The following is a 6,256-nucleotide window of genomic DNA, read 5'->3' as shown; positions in this document are numbered from 1 at the left end:
CCCCCCCCCCCACACACACACACTGAGGTCACAGCAAGAAGGTAGTCATGTCAGAATTAGGAGGCAATTCTCCAAAATGTCATTTTTGATGCTGCTCCCCCCCTCCAGAAATATGAAGCATAAACCTGTATGGTTAAACACATCCAGCCTACCATTTTTAGCAGTCCAAATGGAGTGAGAAAAGATTGTTTTTCATATAGAAATTAGAATTTCAGAAAAATATATATTCCACGGTATTTTGGAATCAAATTTAAAAAAATGCTTAACTGACATTTTACCTGGTTAAAAGAACCAGGTAAGTGAAACAAAATATAAGAAGAAATAATAATAAATAAAGCCAAAAATAATTGTGTTACAGAAAACTTCAAAGAGTAAATATAAGATAAATTTTTTTCAAATAAGTAATAAAACAAGTATAATTTCCAGCAATATAATATACATTAGAAGAAAGTGGATAAAAATAAAAAGGTGTGTAAATCAATAAGGAAGGAGACACAAATACCACAAAAGTATGTACAATCATATCATGATAACATACAGTACATTGTATGGTTTAAGGAGCTCAAAGGACAGATGGTAATCATAAGCTGTCATATAGTGAATTTCTTTTCACCTGGTGGAGGCATATGTGTCTTGCCTCGTAAGACCTGTCTCTAAGGAAAGATGTTAAGAAGACTAAAATATAGTGATCACTTTTATAGACAACACATAGAACTTATACAGTTCAAAATTCCCCAAACACACACACGCTTCTTAAATTTGAATTTGAAATTCAAGTTCTAACCAAGGCAAAAGAAATGTATCTTAAGCTAACATTTAAACTCTATGAACACTTTCATTTATCTTAGAAACCTACACAAGATCTCCAATATTATTTAAAATATAATAGTTACCTGATCATTGAACCAGTAAAAATGGTAAAATTGAGGGAAAAAAACCAGAAAGAATATAATTTATCACAAATTAAAGGAGGCATAGTGACAGCTGCAAAACATAAACTAAACTGACAACTTCTAACTGGTAGCTTGCCAACATGAAAAAAGATTGTATATTCATACATCAAGCATGGTGTTCCACCATTAAAGACACATGATGGATATAAAAATGTGGACATGAACTATATACCAAGAGTAACAGTTATTCATAGATCCTCTGCTAGGGTGGAATATGAAGAGTTGCTTCTTCCACTCTAGGAGAAAGACCCATAATTTGTTCTGGAATGTGATCTTTGAGAGGCTGCACATGATCTACTCCAGTGCCCATATAGAAGGCTGTACTAAGTGGATTCAGTAGGTTTAAAATCAGAGCCCATGAAATGGTGAGAAGAAGTGGTTGGATGGACAGAGAAAGAAACAAACAGGAAAGACTAAGGAGTAGATTTGATCAAAATAGAGTCCTCCAATGCATGACACTCTCAAATAATAGAAAAGAATAAAAGTACCAAGAAACATGCCAGGCTGACCTAAAAGATGAAAATTCCCACCACACAAAGAGAACATAGGAAAGTATTGGTCACTGGAAAAATTATACCATGCTCCATAATGAGTCTTCATTAAGACAACTGTCCTTCTCAAAGCCATACAGTGTGAAACATATTCTAGGTTGTTTAAGGTAGGGAAGGTGGCAGAAGATATGGGAATTTTGTAAATTTAAACTTGATCTTGGAGAAGAACTGAAGTAAAATACAGGGTAGAAATGTAGAAAGATCATTGAAAGTTTAATAGTTAAAACAATATGACACTGGCTCAATATTTACACACTACCTGGATCTATATGTCTAGAAGATCAGAACAGGCAAAAATTATATCAAGGTACAACCTGGACCAGGACCAGAAAAATAAGATAAGAGAATCTACCAAGAATCTCCAGTGATCACCAGTGATCTCTTTTCTGTAGATCTCCACTCAGCTCTATATATACAGCTCTTCCTTATCTGCCAGTGATGTCATTATCTAGCACCACTCATTTGAACAGCTTTTGTCTGTTTATATAATACTAGGTCAATATGGCAGACCAACCCTGTCCCTGATACATATACCTTTTTAACATTTTGCAATTTTTCCTCATTTTCTCCCCTCTCCTCTCCTCTTTTTTTCCTTTCTCTTTTCCAATATCTCTTCTTCTTGCTGTGACTCTTCCAAAGCCCAGAAGCTGATCTGGCTTATGATATTTACATACATATCTTTACTCCCTTTTTATAGTTTGACCAATTAATCAAAACTCCACATCTCTACTTCAGTTTTTCCCTGTTGCCCCTTTAACAAACTAACCTCTAATCTCATCATGAGTGTTCACCTCTTTTTTTCATTTGCCTTCTGACTCATACTAATATTTTAGTATACTCAGTACTCTCTGGACCCCTTTCCTCATAAACCAACTCGAACTTAACAAGTGTTTGTTTTACAAGTGTAGATTTACTGCTGAATAGTGACTATTGCTACAACTAGTATTCAATCAGTGAGTGTGTGGTAGATTCTGGTGCTTTAATCAATCTCAAATAATAGAAAAGAATAAAATTAACAAGAAATATAACAAACAGACTTAAATGAAGAAAAATTCTACCACACATACAAGGAGAACATAAAAAGTTCTCTTTTTTCCATACCACACCATACCACGTCTCAGAATGAGTCTTTATTAAGACAAAAGTCCTTCCCAAAGCCACAGACTGAGACATATTCTAGGTTGTTGATGGGGAGGGTTGGAAAATTGTTAGACATTTATACCACTCAAGAGGCAGGAAAGACTATCCACGGGGTGAGTTCCCTTTGTAAACTGTATAATTTTTAAACTTTAAACCCTCAATGGCCCCACCTAAAGAGCTGTAGCATCCAAACCCTTCCCACAGACCTCCCTAACTGTCAAAACAGTCACAAAGTTCATCTCCAACCCCTCAATAGGACCCTCCCAATATTATGCTAATTTTAGATGAAAAGTTTGAACAAAAGCCACCAATCCCTGAACAGAAAAACCCACCAACCCTGAGCTCTCCAAAGCTCAGGACTTGAAATCCCACCAATCTTTACCTTGGAAACCTCCACCCTAAAAACTCCATCCTTCTTTCAAGAAACCCTGTGCTTTATCCAATTCCCTGGTGCTGCCTGCTCCCTCCCAGGAGGAGGCAGCCTCTCCTAGATTCATCCCTCTTCTCCATTGACTCTCCGATAAATCTCTTTTGTGAGAATTTTTTCCCCTGATGTGACTCTCACCAGAAGAAAACAAGAAGCAATGAAGAAGAGAAGAAGAGAAGAAGCAAAGAGAAGGAGCCAGGCTGAGGCTCCTGAGTTGCTCAGCTCAGCTCTCAGCTCAGCTCAGCTCTGCATTTGCTGGACTTCCATGTCTTAGAATATCTGTCCATTGGAACACTGCCCCACTTCAGAGCTGTGCGGTTCCTGGGCCCCTGTATCTCAGGATGACCTTCCATTGACACACTGTCCCACCTCAGAGTTGTGTTGATCCTGAGATTCAGAATTCCCAGGACACCTTCCCATCAGAGCAGAAAGGCCAACAGAAACATGGGAATTTTTTCAACTTAAACTTGATTTTGGAGAAGAACACTCTGACATATGAAAATATACTCTCATCTCAACACTGCAAATATGGCCACTGAAAGAAGAGAGCCTGAAGTAAGTAAAAACTGTGGGAAAAACCAAGCACTTTTTAAAAAATAAGTGGATTTAAGGCCTACTTTATGATGGAAAACATACCTGACACCGTTCAAGGGGCCAAGAACCTGAGACTAAAAGGTGAGGTCTATAGGAAAGCATAGTAGCATATAATTCTGCTAAGGTAGCAAAGCCATAAGGTGATTCCTAATGACACACTGCTATACCTAGCGAGCAATACCTCACTCAGCCATTATCAGAGAACCTTCTTGAAGTAAAGGGGAACTGACACAATGACCCATAACTAGAAACAAGCAGAGAGTGAGAGACTTTGGAGCACTCAGTCCTAAATGGGATCCATATGGAAGAGAAGACGGAAAGATTGGGAGAACCAGAGGGGATAGACAACCCCAAGGAAACTGTCTTCCAGACACAACTGGACTGATGTACATATAAACTCACAGATAGTCGGCAGCAGGTACAAGACCTCTACAGTTTCAAGCCAGATGGAGTCCCAGCACTGTAAGGGGGAAGTGGACATGGCTCCTCCCCCTAACCATGAACCTATCTGCCACTGACACCCACTGACAAACAGAAATTATTTTTCTCTATTGACATGTTGCTGAGTGTATCAATCACCACTTCAGGGCAGCCCCTCAAGCCCAGTAGTAGTTGCAACATAAAACTAACTTAGTCGTATTTTGTGGACTTTTTGTTATATTTTGACAATTTTTTTGGTCTATTGGTCTTTTTGGAGGGTGTTTATTTCTCTTTATTGTTTTCTTCTTCTTTTCTTTTTTCTAAGAAAGAAAGGGGGCAGAAAACAAAGTTGCCCACAATATGTAGGAAAGCACTCAGCCCTCACCCCTTTTCCTTGATCTTTTCCTGAACACATGCCTCATCTCTCCAATTCCAGAAACTGATCTGGTTTACAATATCTGGATATAGATAGATAGATAGATAGATAGATAGATAGATAGATAGATAGATAGAGATAGAGATATATTTACCTTCTTCAAGAAAAAAGGAGAAGGTAAACACAAAGTTCAGTGGATATTGAGGTAGGGAGGATCTGGGTAGTGTTGGAAGAAATTAAGAAACATAATCAAAATATAATGTATAAAAATTTCATAAAAAAGGAAGTTAGCTAAGCCTGAGTTGGTAAGTGAAGCAGCAAGCAACATTCCTTTGTAGTTTATGCTTTAATTTCCTATTTACTTTCTGCCCTGATTCCCTTGGTAATGGACTATGACCTGGGATGTAAGCCAAACAAATCCATTCCTGAGAAACAACAACAAAAAATCTAAAATCCAGATGGGCAGATGCCAGCTCAAAAACACCAGAACATAAAAAAGCAAGATAACTGTTGTCCTCAAGTATCTGCCAGCCCTGCAGCACTGAATCTGGATGAAAACAAGTTAGAAAATTTCCAGGTAAAAAAAACTCAAGGAAAGTGATTTAAATGTGGCCACACAACTAAAAACAGGAATATTTCCAAGAAAACACGAATAGCCATTTGTAAAAAGATGCCAATTTAAGATGTGAAATTAGAATTTGAAAAGAAGAGATAAAATTACTCAATAAAAGCAAACTGTTGCTGATATAAATGCAAACCATAGTGGGTCAAATAAAATGTTCAACAGGAAAACCTCGCCAATAGAGTAGAAGGCAAAATATCAAGATACTAATGCAAAATAGAAGAATTGGATTATTTAGGACACATCTTCAGACACAACTAAAATAAGAACTTATAAATTATAGGGAACAATTTCATACAAAAGGAAAATAAAATATTTTTAATGAATCATAGGCAAAAACTTACTAAATATAGGGAAGAAGAGCCGTTCAGAATTACGGGGCATACAGAACACCAAATATACGTGGCTAGAAAAGAAACTGTTCACATCATAATGTCCTTAAAACACTCAATCTTCAATCTTCAGAACAGAACTCAATCTGCAACTTGAAAGCTGAAAAAAAAGAAAGTGAACTCCCATTCACAGGCAGCCTCTCAGAAAGATGCTGAAGCAAGAGGGGCTTGTAATGGATGACACACTTCAAACTCTGGGTGAAGATACTGTCCACCACTCTACTACACAAGGTAAAACTATACTGAAGATACAGAAGGACTTATGCTTGTAGAGAAAGATAAAAACAATCAAGAGACTAAAGAAAACACAAATAAAAAACCATAAAATCAAGAAGATGTCAGGGAGCATTGCACACCTTTTGGTAATAACTGAATTTCAATGACCTGGATTCCCCATTTTAAAAATGAGAGCAGAGTAGCAGATTGGATTAGAAAACAAAATTCCTCTTCTTACTTCCTATAGGCATTACTACCTCAACGCAAGTGAATGGAAATGGGTAGAACTGGGGGTGGGAATGTAGTGAGTGAGATAACCTAGGTACAGATTTGTCAAATATTCTCTCTCATACAGGGATCCAAGTGTCAAACATTTAAATGTGTTTAATCTGAAAAAACTAGAATGTGGTCATAGGAAGATGGAAGAAAGATTTTAAGGAAGAAGTTAGTAGAACACAGATAACACAAAGGGATAAAGGAAAAAGTTGAGGGAAGTTTAAGTAGTAAGGGAAACATGAAAGTAGAGAGAGGAGGGAGAGCTGGAGACAGAGACAGGGAGATAGGG

The sequence above is a fragment of the Mastomys coucha genome, unplaced genomic scaffold, assembly GCF_008632895.1.
Source record: "Mastomys coucha isolate ucsf_1 unplaced genomic scaffold, UCSF_Mcou_1 pScaffold22, whole genome shotgun sequence".
NCBI lineage: Eukaryota > Metazoa > Chordata > Mammalia > Rodentia > Muridae > Mastomys > Mastomys coucha.
This window is presented reverse-complemented; position numbering follows the sequence as displayed.